The 22,001-nt window shown below is 40.8% G+C and overlaps 1 protein-coding gene across 3 annotated transcripts in view; it reads right to left on the bottom strand.

Moving 5' to 3' along the window:
• NEMP2 (nuclear envelope integral membrane protein 2) overlaps nucleotides 1-22,001 on the bottom strand; it is a 138,239-nt gene that overhangs the window by 88,049 nt on the left and 28,189 nt on the right. For all 3 annotated transcript variants that reach the window (XR_014829402.1, XM_084999217.1, XM_021076064.2), the window contains exon 2: nucleotides 21,258-21,383. The gene's annotated coding sequence lies outside the window, so the exon portion shown is untranslated. The remainder of the gene's footprint in view (nucleotides 1-21,257; nucleotides 21,384-22,001) is intronic.

Below are 22,001 nucleotides of genomic sequence, written 5' to 3' on the forward strand. Positions count from 1 at the left end.
TCCAACCAAAAGGGACGACAAAAAGAATACCTATATGGCAGTCACTGTTAAGATAAAAAAGTTAAAACTTTCAGGATGGAAGGAACAAACTCAAGGAGCTGCCCCTTACAGTAGTGGAGAATCCCAGGCCAAGGCTCAGCCACAACTGTAAAATCTTAGGATAAAGTTAACAATCCCTCTGATTGTTTACCACAATGCTTCCTTTAGAACTTCTATTTGAAGAGCTGGGGTGGAGCAAAGAATAAAAAAATCCTTTCTGAGCTTGCCTCACATCTAGCTTGAAAGTAGAATTTCTTTATTGGAAGTGCTGATCTGTAAGGCTACCAGTTTATGTGGGTTTCAATGGGCTTTTGGAGTTCAAATATGGGTACAGTCTAGTTGTTCATGTGACAATACTGCACATATACATACACACACACACACCCCCCTCACTTATATCTCCAGGCAAGTATTTCTCAGTCTCAGACCTATCCATGTTTTGGGCCAGATGATTCTTTGTTATGGCAGTGCACTGTAGGATGTTCGGAACCTCCCTGGCCTCATCCACCAGATGCTGGTAGTTCCTCCCCTCTCCCTTTACCTCCCGGCCTCCCCCAGTGGATGTGACAACTAGTAATGTTTCCAAACATCGCCAAGTGTCTCCTGGGGGACAAAATCTCCCTTGATTGAAAATTACTGCTTTAGACTGGGATGGGGACCTTTATTGAAGGGAAAGAGAAGACTCAAGAGATGGAAGAAAGATTCAGATATTTATTCTTGAAGTTTTTCTGTTTACTGAAGTTATGCAAAGATGCATACAAGTGTTTTTAGGAAACTGATCTTATTCTAAGCAAGCCAAAATTACAAAAAAAAAATTTTTTTGGCCACACTCGCGGCCTGCAGAAGTTTCAGGACCAGGGATCGAACCCACATTACAGCTGCCACACGAGCCACATTAGTGACAATGCCAGAGCCTTAACCCACTGCACCACCAGGGAACTCCACAAATATTTAAAACTGTTACTTATAACTACTTTTCAAGAGAATGCCTTAATGAATTCAAGCAACTGTCTTGAAGAATACTACTGACTCTGTCCCTGTTTTTTTAACTTGTGGCCCTGGGGCCTTCCACTTGGAAGAGCATCAAGTGGCATTTTGCTTTCTTCCTCCAAAACTTTGCAAGCTTCTTTGAAGCACTGTTGAAAATACATCTTAGCAGAATAACTTATTTTTTTACTGTGAGTCTCCAATTAAAGAACCCACCTGTCTACTGTCTAGGAGGCTAGGAGAGCAACGACCTTTATTCTGAATGTAAATGAGACATACTTAGTTGGGTCTATTTGACCACATTGTCGCACAGACTTGAAAGATTTTGCTGCCAGCAAAATTGTCATTTGCATACAACACTGACCTTACTGAATAACCTTATGACCAAAGCCTCCATCTCCAGAGTGACTAAGAATTAATACATCTTAAATCTGAAGTTGATGGACACACCCTTACTCAGTGTTTACATCTTATATTGATTTGTATTTTGCTCCCAAAGAACAAAGAAACACCACAAATGGTGAGGTTTTCTGTGTGTGTGTGTTTGTTGGCAGTAGCACACAAGGCCCCCTCCTTCTACAATTTATTTCAACCATCACTTACTGAACACTGATTGTGGGTGAGGATTTGTGCCAATTTTCAGCAGATTTTATTTTTGCAGTAAAATCAGATGCATTTCTTTTAAAATCGTGCTGTAATGAATTGTTTCTCCATTATTTTGATATTAGTGAACATTACCATAAAAATGACTGGTTTTTCCATCTATAAATGTAGGACAGAAAAATCAAGGAAAAGGAGAGCAGGACTCCTGGGTTTTTATAAAGCCAAACACCTAGCTTTATAAAATTAAGTATGTGGTGAGAATTATGTTCTATATTGTTTTGCAGACAAGTAGGTTTCTTTTTTTTTTAAATAACAATCAGATGTTCTTGGGCTAAATTTTTATTTTCAGCTGGATGGATGGCAGGCCTAGAAGAACATCACAGGCAAAACTCTTGAAACATCTGTAATTTCAGATGATTTCTGGGAAAAAATACATGCTTTCTGGCTTTTATTCACCATATTTTCCATATTACTGATTCACTAGTAACATGCTACATATAAGTAAATAGCATAAATATTGCCAATGCACTGAAGAATTTTAACCTTAATTCTTAGTTGCTTTAGATTCTGTCTTCTGTGTTAGGTACTGGGCCTCTAATCTGGGCTTGATTTACTTGTCTGCGTAGGAGTTATGTAAAATTATCCAAGTGATAGAGGCCAGGTGTTCACAGCTTTTTATACATCAGGGACTACACTGGAAGCTTTCCCAGAGTAGGTGGCTGTGACCTATAGCAAGAATGACAAAGACTGCACGTGGGTCTATTTTCAGTGTCCCTCAGGCAAGTTTTCTCCACAAGCTCACCAACCTCCTCAAGGCTCCCTGCCCCCCATCCTAGTCACATTCCCTGTCCCCAGTCACCTGAAAGAACTGTCTTTGGCGTCCTCCAGCACTGAAATGTAGCACAATGGCCTCCACACTCTTCCATTACCAAGCGGTCACTGCTGCTGCTGTGTGTGTCACCTCCTACATCTCTAGCTAGTCTGACAGGTACAAAACACCTAGAACCTCAGAAAATTACTTTTGAAGCTCTCTAACCTCTATGTGTTACAGAGAACAGTACATGTGTCATCTTTAACTGTGTTATTTCTAAAACCTCTCTTGCTCTTCCTCTCATTCTTTTCTTTTTAGTTGTTCCTAATTCTTGTTTCTTGGTTATTCTTCTCAAGGAGAAGAAGAAATAGGTTAAAAACCAACGCGAAGATTTTGGAGAAGGAAAGGAGACTCACTAAAGGAGGGCACAAGAGGGGGATTATCAGCATTAGTTTTGGAACAAGGCTGGTGCTGCCAGAATAGAAATTGTTTGTTGGGAGCAGGAATGTGCATCTGAAATCATGGAGCCGCCAAGTGGCCAGAAGCTTAGCAACGTGTTCCTAGCTCCGGTGGCCAACATTCCTGTCCTCCTGTCACTCACAGCTCTAGTGCCTTCAGTGATGGCTGCTTAGAAATGAGTTGAGGAAGTAGGTGCAATTGTTATGGCTGAAAGCAATTCACATATTGAAGTCCTGACCCCCAGTATCTCAGAATATGACCTTATTTGGCGGTAGGTCATTTTGGATATAATTAGTTAAGATGGGCTCATACTGGAGTAGGATGCCTGTGATCCAATATGACTGATGTTCTTTTTTTTTTTTTTTTTTTTTTTTTTTTTTTAAGGGCTGCAGCGGAGGCACATGGAAGTTCCCGGGCTAGGGGTAGAATCAGAGCTACAGCTGCCAGCCTACACCACAGCTCATGGCAACCTACCCTCTGAGCAAGGCCAGGGACCGAACCCGCCCTCTCATGGATACTAGTCAGATTTGTTTCCGTTGCACCACAATAGGAACTCCTGATGTTCTTATAAAAAGGGGAAATTTGGATATGAACACACACACAAGAATATCACATGAAGGTTGGAGTTACGCTGTCATAAGCCAAGGAACTATCAGAGCCAGGAGAGAGGCATGGAAAAATTCTTTCCTTTTGCCTACAGAGGAATTAAGGCCCTGTTGACACCCTAAGCTCAGGGTTCCAGTTTCCAGAACCATGAGACAATAGATTTCCATTGTTTAAACCACTCAGTCTGTGGTTATTTATTTAAAAAGCAGGGCAAGCAAACTAATACAACAAATGCAGCCATGACAGAGCTGTCCTGGTCTTGACTAGAACCACCCTGGAGGGGTGCTGCTTTGATGGGGCTGAGAAATGTGCCAGGTCCAAACCAAACACCTAGATTGAAATCCCTGTGTATTGATAATCGATATATACATGTAAGGACATTAAAAAATACCATAACAATTTCTAAGAAACTCCATGAAAATAATATTTGTGGAGCTACTTGTTATAGTTATCACAACCAAATAATAAAAACCTGGGTCACTCTCCGGCTTTTTCTTCGTCTTTTTTTTTTTTTTTTTTTTTGCTTTTTTAGGGCCATAGCAAAGCCATGGCATATGGAGGTTCCCAGACTTGGGACTGAATCAGAGCTGTAGCCGCTGGCCTATGCCACAGCCACAGCAATGACAGATCCAAGCCGTGTCCATGACCTATACCACAGCTCATGGCAACGCCGGATCCTTATCCCACTGAGAGACAAGGGATCAAACCTGCATCCTCACGGATGTTAGTCAGATTCATTTCCACTGAGCCATGAGAGGAACTCCACTCTTGGGCTTCTTTTTTTTTTTTTTTTTTTATCTTATCTAGGGCCGCTCCCGTGGCATATGGAGGTTCCCAGGCTAGGGGTCGAATTGGAGCTGTAGCCGCCGGCCTACACCAGAGCCACAGCAACTCGGGATCCAAGCTGCGTGTGCGACCCACACCACAGCTCATGGCGATGCCGGATCCTTCTCGGGCTTCTTAAATGTCAAAGAATCTGTATCTCTATCAGGGCAACTCCAGGAACTGAGCTCTCCAGGTCACCTGCTTTTATAATTCAGCTCAACCAACATTTATTAACCTGACTATGTACCAAGAATTCTAAGCAACGGCAGTGGAACAAAACATCACACAATTCCAACCAGTAAGTAGTTTATTGTATAGTAACTAATAAGGCAGAATTCTGGAAGAATCTTTCGACCATAAATCTATAGGACATTGTGTTCATTTACACCCAGGAATGTTCCAGACTCTTAGTTACAGGTGATGGAAACACAACTCAAGTTGGCTTAAACAAATACACACATAAAATCCTGTGCTTTTTGAGCATTAAAATATGACTTAGGTAGTGTATTAGTCAGGATTCTCCAGACAAACAGAATTAATAGGGGAAAGAGAAGGTGGGGGAAAGGGATGAGGGAGAGGAGGGGAGAGACACAGAGAGAGAGGAGATTTCTTTAAGGAATTTGCTCATGTGATTGTTTGGATAACTTGTAGGTCAGGCTGGCAGGCTGGAAAATGAGGTAAGAGTTGATGCTGTCATCTTAATTCAAATTCTACATGGTAGCAGGCTGGGAACTCAAGCAGTGTTTACATGCTGTGGTCCTGAGAATTCCTTCCCGGGAAACCTGTCTTTATTATTAAGGCTTTCAACTGACTGGATAAGGTGCACTCATATTATGGAGGATAATGTCCTTTACCACAAGTCTACTGGTTTAAATGTTAATCACATCTAAAAAATAACCTTCACATAAATGTCTACACTGGCATTTGACAAAACAACTAGGCACCATACCCTAGGCAAGTTGACATAGAAAGTTCACCACCACAGGCAGAGTGTAATCTAGAGAGAGCCCCAAAGTTATCAGGAATCCACCCTTCCCTATCTTCCTTGGTAAAGGCCTTGATGGGCTCATCTTCCAGTCCATGCCCTGGTGAACCAAGCGCGGTGGCTGAGGGAATGCAGTTCCTTGGGTAGGGTGGAGAGCAGGGAGAGAGGCTGCTGTGTTACAGAGGGATGTGGAGCAGGCATCAGGAGCTGTCCAATTAGAATGATTTCATCAATCAAAGTTATGGGGTAGGTGAGTGTGGTTTTGAAGGAAAAGAAAACATTTTTTGCAAATCCAGTCCTTGAGTACTTAAAGGTGGGAAGGAGAAAGGAGACAGAAGAGACCCTTTGGGAGAAATGAAGAATTCTTGCTGGAATCTCCTATATGCTCCTGCTGCTGGAGGTGGGCAGTTATATCAGTGGTCACATCAGAGACCATATGCAACCAACAGGCTTATATCACATTAGCTTGATCTACATTACCTTTTAATCTTACCTTTTAATTTTCCTCAAAGGAAAATTTAGTTTTTCTCATTGATTTAAAGTCAGTAATTTCTGTTTCTCTGAGCACAGAATTGCTTTTAATTATAAATGCATGACATTTAAAATTATTTAAATACAAATATTTTTACACCAAGGGGTGTGGAAATGTGGGGTGTGGGATGTGGGGATGGAAGCAATGAATTTTTTCCTGTGCAGAAACCCTGCTGGAAAAATATTTTCCCTTAGTCATCGTTCCGAAAAATCATCCCTCTCAGGGATGCTTGTTATTTAAAATTAAATGGAATTGGCATTTAGAGATTTTTGAATAATTTAGCTGGACTTGTTTCAGTGATTACATAATGGCTGCAAATAGGTCAAGGTCCCTGTCAGGTCAGGAAATTAATAAATGTATCAGTTTATGCGTCCATTGTTCACCTGCCTCCCCCCACCCACATCTGCTTCCACCACCATGGCTGCAACATCCACTTCTCTTCACACTGGAAGCTCCTTGATGATAAAGATTACGTTTTAGCCATCTCACTCTCTGACACACAGAGTTTACTGCATTGGTGTGTGTTGAGTTGCACTGAGCATTGATATCTGGGAGCTCAAGCCCTTAGGAAGGTAGAGTTCTGTGAATTTTCAGCAAACAAAGCTCCTTTAGAACAAAGTAAACAACATCATAACAACAGCTTTACAAATTTCTAGACGCACAGCTGCATTGTTGGCAGCTGTGTATAACAAAAAGCTTATATGCAGCTCATGTCTTCAAATATTGAAAACCATCTCTCTCTAGGCAAAATCTGAAGTGTGTTTTCTATATCTTCACTCTTCACCTTTTTATTTTTAAACTTCCCTTTTAAACAACTCTCCCAACAATCCTTCCCTTTTCCATGTTCAAATCTCCCCCACCCTCTTCATTCCTTCCTCTTATCAAAATAGGAAAGGCTCTCGCTTTAATAATTTTTACTTGTAAATTACAACTGATTATTATTTGGAATTAATGAATTTTGATTTTTTTCTCTATTATAAAATGAAAGAATGTGTTACACTCTGAAAGGAAATCCAGGTGTGAATAAGCAGATGGTGACAGTCCTTCTGTGCATCTATAGGTGCCTCCTTCCTTCTCTCCCTCCCTCTCTGCTTTCCTTCTTGGGGAGTGGGTGGCAAAGGGGTATAGAGAGGGTTACTCTGAAGACCAACTCTAACAGTACAATGATTTTAGTCCTTTGAGGGTGACTAGAGGGAGTCAAATAGAAAGGTGGGTATGGTCTTTTTTCTACCCCTAATACCTACTTCTGGGACCTGAACAGGGCCATGGACATTGATTTCATTTCTCTATAAAGGGCGAGGCCACCTTGCCTTATCCCAATCACTTTAGGCAAATAGCCCCTTCCCTGGACTCTTTCTTTCTTTTGAACTCAGGCTAGTCCCCTCTCCCAAATGTAACCCAACCCTTCCACCAATGAACTTTAACAGCACCTATCATCTGCCATCTGGATTAGACCAGCATTGTTAGGAGTTTGCAGACTTTATTGCTAATCTAAATCCAACTCTGCAAGATGGGTTAATACTGTTTCCATTTTACATGTGAGATTCAGAGAAGCTAGGTAACATCCCAAGGTCACAGCACTAAATGGCCAAGTCTAGAAGCTTGGGTCTTTCAACCTCCATAGCCCATGTCTACTCTCAGATATGTTTTAATGTTGCCTGGCATTCATAAAAAAAAAAAAAAAAAAGACAGTATTTTTATTCTGCTGCCTCCCTACCCTGACATCTCAGATCACATCCTCATTTCTGCTATATGAATTTTGCCCTCCCTCGAATGTCTCTGGGGTACTTCACATTCCACCTGATTAAAAGTGAATTTAAGACTGCTCCTACATTCCCAGTCTTTAATTCAATCAAGTCAACTGCTTAAACCACAAACCCAGGACCCTTGCCTTTTCCCCCTTTATCACTCTCTTTTTTAAATAATTGGTCACCAAGTCCTACAGATTCCTTCTCTCTCTTTCTCTCTCTCTCTCTCTCTCTCTCTCTCTCACACACACACACACACACGCATACACACACAGTGCAGATCAACTCCTGGACCCTCATTCATCATTTAATAAGAGTTCTAACTGTTCTCTCATTCAGACCTCTCTGTTGCCATCGAAATATGTTTTTTTCTAAAATACACATTGAATTATGTCATCCTCTTGCTTATAAATTCCCGGGATAGAGTCAGAATTCCTTAGCCTGTCATAGACAACGCTGTCCTCCTCCTACCCCACTGTTCCCTACCACAACCCTGACTCCTTGGCCCGTTCCCAACCTACTGTGTCCTTTGGATCTACGCTGTCACACCTGCTGAGCTTTTGTGTTCTTTTTCCACGTGGCCATCCCTGTTCATACACCAAGCCCAAGTTCAAATGTCAGCTGTGCACTATAAAACCCCCTCTGACTCCTTTGGAAAACTTGGCCTCCTGCACTACAGCTGCAGACACATATCTTGATGATAAGAACACATACCATTGCACTTGGACTGTCTGCTGACAGTGTACCTCTCGCCCCCACTAGAGTGAGAACTCTTTATGGGCAAAGAGCTAGTAGCATCTGTGCTTGGAATGCAGACATCTTGTACTGTTTCTGGCATGTGATAGATCCTCAATAAATACTGCTGGGCTGAACTTAATTGAAGTGTATCTGAGGAACAAGGGTTCCAAAGTTCCCACCTTCTAGCCTTGGGCTTGTGATTGAAATACTTAGAATTAAGCTGGGGCCTGAGCAAAAGAGGCAAGATTGCAAAGTTTGCCTTTTCTGTTTGCAAGCTCATATATTTTTAGTTCACCTTTCCTACCAGTAACAACCTCTCTTCTTGTTTTAGATTCCAGCGACCTCCTACTTTTTTTTTTTTTTTTTTTTTGGTTTTTTTAGGGTCACACCTGTGGTATATCAAGGTTCCCGGGCTAGGGGTTGAATTGGAGCTGAAGCTGCTGGCCTACATCACAGCCACAACAATGCCAGATCCCAGCCACATCTTCAACCTACACCACAGCTCACAGCAACGCCGGATCCTTAACCCACTGAGAGAGGCCAGGGATCAAACCCGTGTCCTCATGGATACTAATCAGAGTTGTTTCCGCTGAGCCACGATGTGAATTCCTACCTTCTTTTTTATTTTTATTTTTTGCTCTGTCCCTTTCCCCAAATCAGGAAGGATCTAGAATGACTTGTATCCCAACTGAAACTTCCAGCTCTGATGAACACTAGCTGGGATCCAAGGTGAGTTCCTAACCTGTCTGAAATTGGTTCCTCACTTATAGCATGGAGATGATGATAGTACCTACTCTCCTAGGGTGGCCATGGAGATGCAAGAAGAAATGCTTAGTAAAGCATTAGCACAATCCCAGAAACATGGCTCAATCAATGTTAAAAGAAAACTACCTTATTTACACTGATATACTAATTCTTCCCATGGTATTTACCTCAAAAATGCTATTCAATTGTGGGATAATTATCTCTCATTATTCAACTAATATCTATTAATAACTACTGTGAAGTTCCGGGCTTCACATCTGGGAACTCAGAGAGGAAAGACCAGATATCAGCACTGGGGAGTGGGATTTCCCGCCTCTGTGAAGAGCTTCCAGGGTTTAGAGGAGGGTACTGGCACAGCCTAGGGAGGGGTGCTGAGAAGGGGTCTAACTGGGGCTGGCATCAGTCAGATGAGGGGAATCTTGTTAGAGTAAACATTAGTAAAGGGACAGAAGTCAGACAGGGTTTGACAGGAGAGGAAAGATGACAAGTCATTTGGTTCAGGCAAGCTTGGGTATGTGTAGGAGGGAGTGAGTTGGAAAGATCAGGCTAGAAAGATAAGCAACTGGCCAAATCCTCAGGAGTAATAATAGCAAGTGGGTGAGGAAGGTGTGGGCTGGGGTTCTTCCAGCTCAGTAAGTCTCAACTGTGTTTTGCATATTGGAATCAACAGGAGATTTTAAACACACCAAAGCCTGGTCCCTAGACAATTATATATAAGTCCATAAGGGGTACTGAGGCATCATTTTTTTAAATGTTCCCAAGGTGATTCTAGTACATAGCCAAAATTAAGAACTATTGTATAATTTATTCCCTGAAATCACATCAACCCAAATTTGGCTTCAAAAGTAACTTCATATAATTATGGACTTCCAGAATGAAAGGGAAACTGAGAGCACATCTGATTCTACCCCTGTATTTTCTTAATGAATTCATTTCTTATTGTGGTAACCTATACAAACATAAAATTAATCATTTCAGCCATTTTCAGGTGTACAGTTTAGTGACCTTAGGTATACTCACATTATTGGGCAACTGTCATAATCACTATCCATTTCCAGAATTTTTCATTATCCCAAAATGAAACTGTATCCACGAAACACTAGCCCCCACCATTCCTCCCCACAGTAAACCCTGAAGCTGAGAAGGACCTTCGGAGATGCTCTTTGTTGGAGTGAAAGGGATGGCTTTTGATCTTGACTAGTCACTGGAGACAAGGTGCTATGAGAAAGGGCTGTGATGGAGCTCCCATGGTGGCGCAGTGGTTAACGAATCCGACTAGGAACCTTGAGGTTGCGGGTTCGATCCCTGCCTTTGCTCAGTGGGTTAACGATCTGGTGTTGCCGTGAGCTATGGTGTAGGTTGCAGACGCGGCTCGGATCCCGCGTTGCTGTGGCTCTGGCGTAAGCCAGTGGCTACAGCTCCAATTAGACCCCTATCCTGGGAACCTCCATATGCTGCAGGAGTGGCCCAAAGAAATAGCAAAAAGACAAAAAAAAAAAAAAAAGAAAGGGCTGTGACAGAGGTGGGACAGCTCTCTTCAGCCCAGGCAATTCTAAAGAAGGCAGACAGATAAAAGCTGTTGGCTACCAGCACTACTAGCATTTGGAGAAATAAAGCCTTCATTCCTGGAAGGGTATCTGGGTGACATATCGCATCAACCACTACATCTCAAAGAGGTTGCCTCTTGCTTTCTTTGGCCTCCTATTGCTGGGGTGCCACAGGCACTTTACTATAATTTAGAGAGGAATCTAAGGTCTCCAGGAATCCTCAGCCTATTTTCTCTAGGCCCACCCCATCTCTTCCCTTATTCACCCTCCACTTCGCCATCCCTGGTCTTTCTCTCCCTCACCCCCAACACAGTGTCATGACTGTTGCCCTTCTGTTGAAGACTGTGGTTAAACATCATGGCCCAGCGTTTCTGCCACCTCAAGACTTTTACAGCCCAAAACCCAATTCACAGGAAAGGGAGCAGAAAGCTGGTGTCCTAATCCTGGAGTATGGGTGGATGGGATGAGGGTATAGGGGAGGGATGATGAGATAAAATACTTAGGCACAGTGAACCCCAGGCAGGTACATGGACTCAGGTACTGAGAGGCAGATACTAAATCAAATAAGCATGTACATGATGAGAAAGGTAGGACCAAAAAAGGATGACAGTTAAATGGTACTTGGCATTAGGGACACAAAAGTTGACCTTAGTTTTGGATGTTAAAGAAATGGCAAAATGAGAAGAAAAGAAATACGAAGTTAGTATTTATATATAATTATTATGCAGCACAATAATTCAGTATATAATAAAATGTGTTAAAACTTAAATGTGTTCAAATTAAATATCTTAAGTTGTATTTTTGATTAGAACAGCAAACTCTTGCATACAAATAAGGGGCTTCATAAACTGTAAGAGAACATGAAGGTAATTCTAACTTGGAGGTCTGCTCCCAAAATCCCAACGTGAGCGGATATGCTCCAAGCAGTGCACCCTCTTTTGGATTGAGGGGAACTATATGTTTCGATCCCTCCTGCAGTCCTCGTGGCTCTCACAGATGCAGAACCCAAGTGCTAAGTTCCAAATCCTAAATTCTGAGACCTGTTTCTCATAAAAAGTTCTCCTTAATAATTGTACCTATGTATTGAGTAATATTTTTGTGACTTATCTCCTTAAAATAGTTTTTAAACTATCTGAATAATTGGATTTATGAACATTTCAATTCTTAGTCCTTAGGTTACCAATTCCGCTTCAGTTTTTGTTTTTGTTTTTGTTTTTGCTTTTTAGGGCCACACCCATGGCATATGGAGGTTCCCAGGCTAGGGGTCGAATCGGATCTACAGCTGCCAGCCTACGCCACAGCCACAGCAACGCCAGATCTGAGCCACGTCTGTGACCTACACCACAGCTCACGGCAACGCCGGATCCTTAACCCACTGAGCAAGGCCAGGGATCGAACCCACAACCTCATGGTTCCTAGTCAGGTTTGTTTCTGCTGAGCCAAGATGGGAACTCCCCCCTTCAGTTTTTTTGTTTTTGTTTTTGTCTTTTTGCCTTTTCTAGGGCCGCTCCCGCGGCATATGGAGGTTCCCAGGCCAGGGATCCAATAGGAGCTGTAGCCGCCGGCCTACGCCAGAGCCACAGCAACACAGGATCTGAGCTGCATCTGCAACCTACACCACAGCTCACGGCAACGCCGGATCCTTAACCCACTGAGCAAGGCCAGGGATCGAACCTACAGCCTCATGGTTCCTAGTCAGATTCATTAACCACTGTGCCACGACGGGAACTCCCATATAAGCAGTTTTTTGTTTGTTTTTGTCTTTTGTCTTTTTGTCTTTTCTAGGGCCGTACCAGTGACATATGGAGGTTCCCAGGCTAGGGGTCGAATCAGAGCTGTAGCTGCCGGCCTACACCACAGTTCACGGCAACGCCGGGTCCTTAACCCACTGAACGAGGCCAGGGATCGAACCCTCAACCCTGTGGTTCCTAGTCAGATTCATTAACCCCTGAGCCACAACGGGAGCTCCCCCCCTTCAGTTTTAATTAAAGTCCACTATCCTAATCCTAGGGTTTTTCCAAGGCCTTCTTCTTTTTCTTCTTCTTCTCTTTTTTTTTTTTTTTTTTTTTTGCCTCACCTAAGGCATATGGAAGATCCCCGGGCCAGGGACTGAACCTGTACCATAGCTGCAGAAACATGGGATCCTTACCCACTGAGCCAGGCTGGGGATCCAACCTGCTCCACCACAGAGACAACCTGCTTACTGGATCCTTAACCTGCTTTGCCAAGGCCTTTATGTCATCTGAAGTTAGACTCACTCCACTTGGAGGTTCAGTAATTTCTTTTTTTTTCTGAGAAGTATTTTTTTTTTTTTCTTTCCTGAGAAGTGTTGTTTAGGGTAATCCAGATGGAGGAACAAAAGGTGGATTTTATATTCTTCCTTTCGCTTTCTAGTCCTATGGTGCTAAGGATATCAGAACTTCCCCCACTCCCACCCTACCCATCCCATCCGCACTCTCATCCCAAACTAAATCACCACTATCAGCAAGATTAGGGAAATACAGTAATAATTGAAAAAAATATTTCACCTGCACAGTATTTGCATGCCCCTATTTAATTTCAGTGTCATTTCCATTTTTGTTCTGACACTATTTGTACTCTCTACATCTTCAGAGTAAGAGAGCATAACATTTCTCTGGGGAAATTTACTCAGAATAAACCCCCAAATGCAAATTCTCTGAAAAAAATAACAGGATTATACTTTCAAAAAACCAAGTTTTGGTATTTCCTTTAGGCTAGAGTTTCTTTTCTCTTAGCGCAGCCATGTGGGAATTGAATGATTCCTTTGGTTGCTGTAAAGTCTTCTTTATCCTCATCATCATGATTATCGCTATTAAGTTTTTATCTTACATTTTTATGATTCAATCTTGGAAATGGTTCTTAGAGTTTCATGACAATTTCCTTAATTGTTTCCCTTTTTCAGGCTGTTATGGTGACATTAGCTTTGTCCTTTTTTTAAACTGCCTGAAAACCAGAACTTAAATTTTATCATCAAGTAGCTAAATGGAAAATCCCCCTCCTGGGAGTCTTAGAGAGGCCACATGAGAAGCCTCCAAGGACATGCTGTCTCAGTGGAGAGCTAGGTCAGAGGCCAAGATCTAAGCCAGTTCTCCACTTTGCTCCCAATTTATCAGTGTAATAACTCATCAAGGTTTTAGTAAAATCATCCTGCCTTTCCACTGCTTTGCCTCACTGTTTGCTTAGTGTGGCCCAAACTACAAATCACGTCTCATCCTTTTATCTATCTGTTTTTCACCCCTTCCCTGGTGTTCTTGGCAATTTTTTAGTTCCTTAGTTCTTACCATAAGTTTCTAGCAATTCTTGGAGCACTAGAAACATATTTCTCATAGGGGTCAATAGCACTTCATAAGAAATACCCAAACTCCTTAACTAAGACCGGAAAAGGTATAGCATTGTTGTGATGCATGTATCCCAATCCCTTTTTCTTCCATTCCTCCTCCTTCCCACTCTTTCACAAAGCAGAAGTTACTAGACAGGGATAAGGTCATCTTTCGAGAGAAGGGATAACCTGCAATTACCTAACCTGTAACTTACTCTGTGATAACTTCATCTGAAAGCAAAGGAAGAGTCTCTGTTGTTTCAAAGTTCTTTTTAATCCCCACAATTTTTGCTTAACATATTCGAAGTTGGCAGACTGGAAATTAGCAAAGAAAAATCTCTCTTTTATCAGAGGCAGCAAAGCTGGCTTTCAATTCAAAGAGCAGAACTGGTCTTGCTATTAAGACTGGGACTGCAACCTATTTGTAACTTGGCTCTGAAAGCACATGATGGAGACTTAAAAAAAATTTTTTTTTAACGTTATGGTTTGCTTTTCAGATTGTAATTGTCATTCATAAATAATGCAAGGCTGAGCAAAGTCAAACCTGGGGTGCATGCAGGGTCTGCTCCGGAAACAGGAGACATGATGTTTCTATTGTGCCATTAAGGGAGTTCATGGGGGCAGACAAGGGCAGTACTTATTGTCCCTAGACTCTACATAGAGCTAAAGGCAGTGCTAAAAGTTGAGAGTGAGAAGTGAATACTGGCCACTAGGGAAAATGGCAATCTAATAGGCAATAGAAAGTTGGAAAACAAAGAATACAAGTTAGAGAATAGAACCAAAGCCATAATGTGTCTTCCTTGGCTGGGATTTTTTTTACCTGGAAGGCCAGTCCTGCATTGGCTCTTGGGCTTCAGCTTGTTAAAGGTACCACTTAGCACCTGGTGGTTCTGACACAGTAAATTGATGCTGCATCATCATCGTCATTATCACCATCATATTCACCAGCAAGTCAACAATATTTTTCCAGGAGACAGAGCAAGTCCTAATTTGCCAGATCCCCTAAGAACTAAACTTTCAGTTGGAGTTCATAATGTCCTGCCTTCTTGGTTTAGATGGTTTTCTTGACACCTTTACTGACTTCCTGCAGCTTATTTTACATAACATCCATGGCAATGTGTTACTGAAATTTGTGCATGAATATACTGCATCCTATAGTATGGACAGAAGCTATTACATTTACCTCCCATGATCAGTTGTTTGCTGTTATATAGTGAGAGATAAGGAAGAATGTTTGGGGATAGGAAAAGAGAGATACAGAAAAGCTCCTGCAAAATGCAACCTTTTCCAGAAAACAAGAGATAACCTGGCTCTAGCGGGCATTGTTTCCATATCTTATGTATTATGGTACAAGTCCCTTAACAGATAATGATTTACAAATACTATATTGAAAAGGACATAAAGTCCCCAAAGAACTTTTAGTTCTCATTAGTTTTAACAATTCAGCCCTGCCCATCGAAGGTATTTAAGTGAGCTACACAGGGAACTTCCTGAACCTGAAAAAGATTATCTACAAAAAAAATCCACAACTAACATCATACATGATGTGAAAGATCAGACACTTTCCCTTTGAGTTTAGGAAACAGCCAAGGATATCCACTCTTGCCACTTCTGTTAAATACTGCACTGGAGGATCTAGACAGGGAAACTAGGGAAGAAAAAGAAAGAAAAGGCATTTAGATTGGAAAGAAAAAAGTAAAATTATCTCTATTTGCCAATGACATGCTCTTGTATATGGAAAAATACTAGAACTAACAATGTCTAAGGTTGCAGTATACAAGATCAATATACAAATGTGAATGTATTTCTTTCTTTTTTTTTTTTTTTTTGTCTTTTGTTGTTGTTGCTATTTCTTGGGCCGCTCCTGTGGCATATGGAGGTTCCCAGGCCAGGGGTTGAACTGGAGCTGTAGCCACCGGCCTACGCCAGAGCCACAGCAACGCGGGATCCGAGCCGCGTCTGCAACCTACACCACAGCTCACGGCAACGCCGGATCGTTAACCCACTGAGCAAGGGCAGGGACCGAACCCGCAACCTCATGGTTCCTAGTCGGATTCGTTAACCACTGCGCCACGACGGGAACTCCGTCAATGTATTTCTATACACTAGTAATAAACAATGTGAAAGTGAAACTAAGAAAATTTCATTTATAGTAACATAAAAAAGAATAAAATAGGACACAGTAGCCAAGACATGGAAACAACCTAAATGTCCGTCAACATACAGATGAATGAATTAAGAAGATGTAGTATATATACACAATGGAATACTACCCAGCTATAAAAAAGAAAAAAATAATGCCATTCGCAGCAACATGGATGGAACTAGAGAGTCTCATACTAAGTGAAATAAGTCAGAAAGCGAAAGACAAATACCATATGCTATCACTTATATCTGGAATCTAATACCTGGCACAAATGAGCCTTTCCACAGAAAAGAAAATCATGGACATCATACTTGTGGTTGCCAAGGGGGAGGGGGAGGGAGTAGGATGGACTGGGAATCTAGGATTATTAGATGCAAACTATTGCCTTTGGAATGGATAAGCAATGAGATCCTGCTTGTCTAGCACTGGGAACTATATCTAGTCATTTATGCTGGAGCATAATAATATTAGAAAAATAATGTATATATTTATGTGTGACTGGGTCACCTTGCTGCATAGTAGAAAATTGACAGAACACAGTAAACCAGCTATAATGGAAAAAAATAAAAATCATTTTCAATAAATAAATAAAATAGGAATAAATTTAACAAAATAAGTATAAAGTTTGCACAATGAAAACTCTTAAAACATCACTGGAAGAAATAAATGGAAAGACATCATTTCATGGATTCATGGATTAGAAGACTTAACACTGTTAAAGTGGTGGTACTCCTTAATTGATCTACAGATTTGATGTAATACAAATCAAAATTCCAGCTGGCTTTCATGCAGAAATTGTCTCACATTTCCCCATTTCGAAACTTACTACAAAGCTACAGCAATCAAGACAGTGTGGTAGTGGCATAACTACAGACTTCTAGATCAAAAGAACAGAACGGAGTCTGAAAACAAACCCTCATATTTATGGTCAACTGATTTACTACAAGGGGGCTAGCCAGAACAATTGAAGGGAACAACTGGATACCTAGACATACAAGAATGGAGCTGGATCCTAACCTTGCATCATACAAAATAATCACCTCAAAATGAATCAAAGACCTAAATATAAAAGTTAAAATTACAAAACCCTAAGAAGAAAATATAGGAATAAATCTTTGTGACCTTGGATTAGGCAATGGTTTCTTAAACATAACACAAGAAACAATGAGAGAAGATAAATTGGACATCATCAAAATTAAAAACTTTTGTCCTTCATTTCAAGAACATTAAAAGATAATGCATAGAATGGATTTATCTATAAAGGGATTTGTACCAGAATATATAAAGAATCACTTACCTGTTAAGGATTTGTACCAGAATATATAAAGAATTCTTAAAATTTAACAAAAAAGAAACAACCCAATTAAAAAGAGCCAAAGGACTTGAATAGATTTGGTCATTTGAATATCAAAGAAGATATTCAAATGACCAACAAACACATGAAAGGATGTTCAACATCATTAGTCATTAAGGAAATGCAAATCAAAATCATAAGATACCACTTTACACCCTCCAAAATGGCTATAATACAAAATTTGGACAATACCAAGTGTTGACAAGGATGTGGAAAAATTTGAACCCTTATTCTTTGTTGGTGGGAATGTAAAATGATGCAGTTACTGTGGAAGCCAGTTTTAATTCTTCAAAAAGTTAAACATAGAGTTACCATATAATCTAGCAATTCTAGTGGAAAATATATGTTCGCACAAAAGCTTGTACACAAATATTCATAAAAGCTAAAAGTGGAAATAACCCAAATGTCCTGATGAGTGGATAAACAAAATGTGGCATATCCATAAACAGAATATTTTTTGGCTATAAAAAGGAATGAATATGGATGAACCTTAAAAGAGTTACTCTGAGTGAAAGAAGCCAGACACTAAAGGCTACTTATTGAACGATTCCACCCATATAAAATGTCCAGAGCAGATAAATCCATAGAGATATAAAATAGATTAGTAGTTGCTTGGGGGAGGGGCACTGGAGAGTGACTGTTAATGAGTACGGGGTTTCTTTTGGAGTTGATGAAAATGTTGTGGAATTTTGGCTGATAATCATAGAATTTTGTGAATACACTGAAAACAAAATTGCATACTTTGAAAGGGTAAATTTTTTGGTATGTGAATTACATCTCAATGAAAGAAGGAAAGAGAGAGAGAGGAAGGAAGAAATGAGGGCAGAGAGGGAGGGAGGAAGAAAAAGAGAGCTGTAGAGAAACTTATCTGTGATGGTTTAGGTCACCAACATCCCTGATAGTTTCAATGCTATCAGGTATTTGGATTTATTAGCTTTTGTTTAATTTCGCTTTTCCTTTTTTTTTTTTTTTTTTGTCTTTTTGCTATTTGTTGGGCCGCTCCCACGGCATATGGAGGTTCCCAGGCTAGGGGTCGAATCAGAGCTGTAGCCACCAGCCTACGCCAGAGCCACAGCAACGCAGGATCCGAGCCATGTCTGTGACCTACACCTCAGCTCACGGCAACGCCAGATCGTTAACCCACTGAGCAAGGGCAGGGATCGAACCCGCAACCTCATGGTTCCTAGTCAGATTCGTTAACCACTGCGCCACGACGGGAACTCCTTCTTTTTTTTTTTTTTTTTTTTTTTTTTAAATGTTGAGGCTTCAATCTAAGTCATCGACCCAAATAGATTCTCAAACATGTGTTGCCAACATATCGGAGTCCATGGCCAAATGCTCTGGTCTCAGCTAGGAAATCACAACCAAATTCATTTTAATTATAGATTAACAGACAGGGGCCTCAAGAGACCCCAATACTTCTCTTTTTCAAACATGGTGACTTATAATTATAAAATTGAGGATAGATTCCATTTAGTCTCAGGTTAATATCCTGAACTAATAATCAATTAAAAGCCAGAATGAATAACAAATGGAATGAAACACATACAGACATTCAAACATAACTTGAAGAATGCCCTTTTAGATTGCCATATTAAGAGTATATAAAATTTTTTTAAAAAGCTGTTCCTGTATAATAATTTTGGGTAGTTATGCAGCACCCTTCTTTTGAATTGCTTAGAATGCTATACAGCAATTACTTCAGCAATTGCGACAACATCCTTGCAGGTGGCAAGCACTGCGCTAACACTGCAGTACAAGAGCAGGTCAGACTATCAGGGGACACACAGTTATCACGTGAAGTCTAGAGCACAGGTAGGCATGAAATCCAGGTAGTCCATCTGCTTCATCCACACCTGACCTAAGTGGCATCCTCTTGGACAGACAACCTCTCTAACCAATGGTGGTTTTGAGCTCCTATTACTCTTGATTTTCCAAGTGTATGTGCCATTTCCTAAACAGATGGTCAGTATCACACGATATGACTGTTTTTGATGGTAACAGAAACCACGTGGCTAACACTTCCTGAAAAAACTGGACTAGATATTGAAAATTGGACCTTGGGATTCTTTTCAATTTGATTTCCTGTTTCTTTTCCAGAAAAGCATAAAAATATTAAAGGGTGTAATGAGTATTTCAAAGTGGATTAATATCTACATTTGTTACACGGCATATAATTTGAGAAATTTAGAAGGACCCATAGGATAAGAAAAGCTTCTCTTCAATAGCAAGAATAGAGAGGCCGAGAGCACAGCCAATTTCACTTATTCAACATTTTAGGCTCAGTTTCCTGTGTAGAATATAAGTTGGGTCTAGCTTAGGGTCCATGTAGCTATTTGATTTGGTTATTGGGATATTTTCTCTGACCACCTCAAAACTTTGGCAGGGATATGTGTACAGGGTCAGCATCCAACTTATTTACGAGTATTTTCCCCATGCTTAGCACATACTGTGTACTCAAAAAATCTTTTCAATAAATTCACATCCTCAGTGTTCTGCTTTGTAAGCTTTTCTTTGACTGTGAAGCACTACAGTTAAATTTATCAAAAACAACCCCTCCCAGGAATATATCTGCTGTTATTGCTAATGTGTTTTTATTTTCCCAGATTTCCTTCATTTCTGATTACTTTGACCATTCACAAAAGGATATTTAGCTTTGAAGATTTCTAAACGCGTCTGGCAAGAGAATTTCTATAAGTGTTCATATGTTTCTCAGTAAATTTTGAAGTAATTTATATCTGCAGTATTTTTGGCATTTTAACAAGTAATAACATATTCATATTACATCAACACTTACTTCATTGTTTTTGCTTTAAAAGTTCTTTTAAAAAAATTTCAGACTCTTCCCTGGTTTTATTTCCTTCATCTCCATTAGTTACCAGTGCTGACTCTATTCTTTTTATTGCCAGTATTCCTCCAGAAAACTTAGAGGAGATGACCTATTTGTCCTTGATTTTTGCTTCCAAAGATGCTCCACCAAGGAATTAAAAACTCCTTATAGAATGCATATGCTTTAGGGGCATGTGTCTCTGTCTTTAACTTGACTAAAATAAAATAATAAAGTTATGTGTTTCCTTCACACATTTAAAGCCAGAAATAGATTTAGACGTACATTTTTCAATCCGTGTGCCAACTGAACAAGCAGAGCGAAACAGACTGCGGCAAGGAGGGCCACCTCCGCATGCCCTGGCCCACGCTTTTCCTCCTCCCCCAGGGCCCAGCCTCCCGCAGCCCAGCCGGGAGCCCACCAGCTGCTACCCTGGCAGCCGCACAGTCGCCTCTGGGGCTGTTCCTGGGAGTCATTAAGATGATAGCATCACTGCATGATTTTGGACTAGCTCCTCTGATACCAATGAATTTCTGCATATTATTCACTCTTTAGACTCTTCACACTTAACCATCCATCGGGAACGGATTGGGAAGGCAATGGAACCAGCAGACTGTCTGCTGCCATATCCTGGGCACTTTCAGTCTTTGAAAGCAGAGATCAGAAGACATGTTCTAGGTGCCCAGAGAGATGGATCTGATGGGGGAGGACCACTTGTTACTGCTTTTTTTACCCTTCAAGGAAGGAAACCTCTCAGAGTTCTGAGAATATAGAGCCCAACAGCATAACATGGTTTTACCTAGCAATACGTGTGGTACGCATTTTTCCTCAGAAAATATAAAATCAGTTCTGTAATATCTGTTACCCCACTTTCTGTTACCACACAAAATATTGAGTGAAGAGTGTCCCTCTGGCCTGAACTGGGGAGATCAGAGTCTGTCTTACCTGGAGTTTGGAATTGAGTCAGAATTGCTCATCTCACTCTGTTCTGGTTTCTCCAACAGAAAAGAGGTGATGGGGAGCTGTGGATCAGCAGTGTTGGGGCTGTGCACCCTGAGGCAGTAAAAACATCTGAAAAAAAAAAAAAAAAAAAAAAGAGGAAAGAGAAATTTACAGAGAGAAAAGCAGGAGAAATAGAGCATGCTTCCCAGCTTCCTATCGGCTTCCTGGCTCTTGATTTGAGTCTGTCAGATCAGGCTGGCTCCACCCTGGGCCTGAAGTTCACTTCTCTTACACACAACATTGAAAAGTCTTTCCTAAAACAGTAACCATCACAAGTTTTCTGACAACAAAGCACAATCATTATCATCCTTTTATCAAGTTCAATCAGCCAAACCTTCAAGAATCTGAACTTTAAAGCTTGGCAGTAATCACACAGCATATCCAATAGTAAAAGGTATGTTTTTGGTCCAGAATGACATAAAGCATCACTCCTAGCTGCACCTAACCTTGTCAACCATCCCTCTTCAAAAAAACCAGTAACTCACCACAAATTTACTGGGCAGCTGCGATTGACTCTATAACAGGTCAAATGTTAAAAGTCTGGAAGCCACGAAGGAATAACCCCTGCTTCTGAGGAGCTCTCAGTCTAGTGGAAGTTAAATAAGTAGTGTATTTCCCACATTCCACTGATGAAAGAATTCAGTCTTCTTTAACACTGCACTCAATGAAAATCTCAGTGTTAAGAAA

This window comes from Sus scrofa, chromosome 15 (genome assembly GCF_054392235.1).
Source record: "Sus scrofa isolate SSC_HxYL_T2T_F1_AM1 chromosome 15, Sscrofa_HxYL_maternal_Yorkshire_Landrace_v2.0, whole genome shotgun sequence".
NCBI classification, from domain to species: Eukaryota; Metazoa; Chordata; class Mammalia; order Artiodactyla; family Suidae; genus Sus; species Sus scrofa.